The sequence below is a fragment of the Hyperolius riggenbachi genome, chromosome 1 (assembly GCF_040937935.1).
Source record: "Hyperolius riggenbachi isolate aHypRig1 chromosome 1, aHypRig1.pri, whole genome shotgun sequence".
Classification (NCBI taxonomy): Eukaryota; Metazoa; Chordata; class Amphibia; order Anura; family Hyperoliidae; genus Hyperolius; species Hyperolius riggenbachi.
In genome coordinates, this window is record NC_090646.1 from 533,043,360 (window position 1) to 533,044,005 (window position 646).

The window sequence follows — 646 nt, forward strand, 5'->3', positions numbered from 1 at the left end:
AATCGCTGTGGAGGGGGGCTTTGAGGAGCCCCCCCCCCATTCGGCCACACAGAGCGGCGGCGATCAGACCCCCCCAGCAGGATATCCCCCTAGTGGGGAAAAAAAGGGGGAAGTCTGATCGCCCTGCCTTTTACTCGATCTGTGCTGCGGGCTGGAGAGCCCACGCAGCACAGATCATCCAAAAATCCCCTGGTCCTTAAGTGGTTAAATACATTTTTAATCCAATAGGGTGTCCATCTTGGTAGATCTCTAAACCTCCCCGGGAGCCAAAAAACTTTTGCCAAATCCAATCCAACCAATTTATTTTCAATATCTACCCATTTCTTATCTCCACCCCCATACGTCCAATCGAAAAGTCTTACCATTACACAACATCCTCTCTTCTTACATGGAAGCCTGCAGTCCTGCTAAGTGGAGGTTCCTTCACTGGGCACAACTGACTGTAAATGAGCTCACTGGATTTAATTAAATAAAATGCCTTTAAAATGAGGGACTTCCCGTATAGATCCAGTGACAGTGGAAACAAATTGGCAGCTTCAATATGCCTATCAAAACACTTAAGTTTATGCGAATATCTTAATAGGTTTTATTAGTGTCTTCCTTGATATGTTGTTAACAGGTAAATGGCAGTTGGTTAATCCCTGAA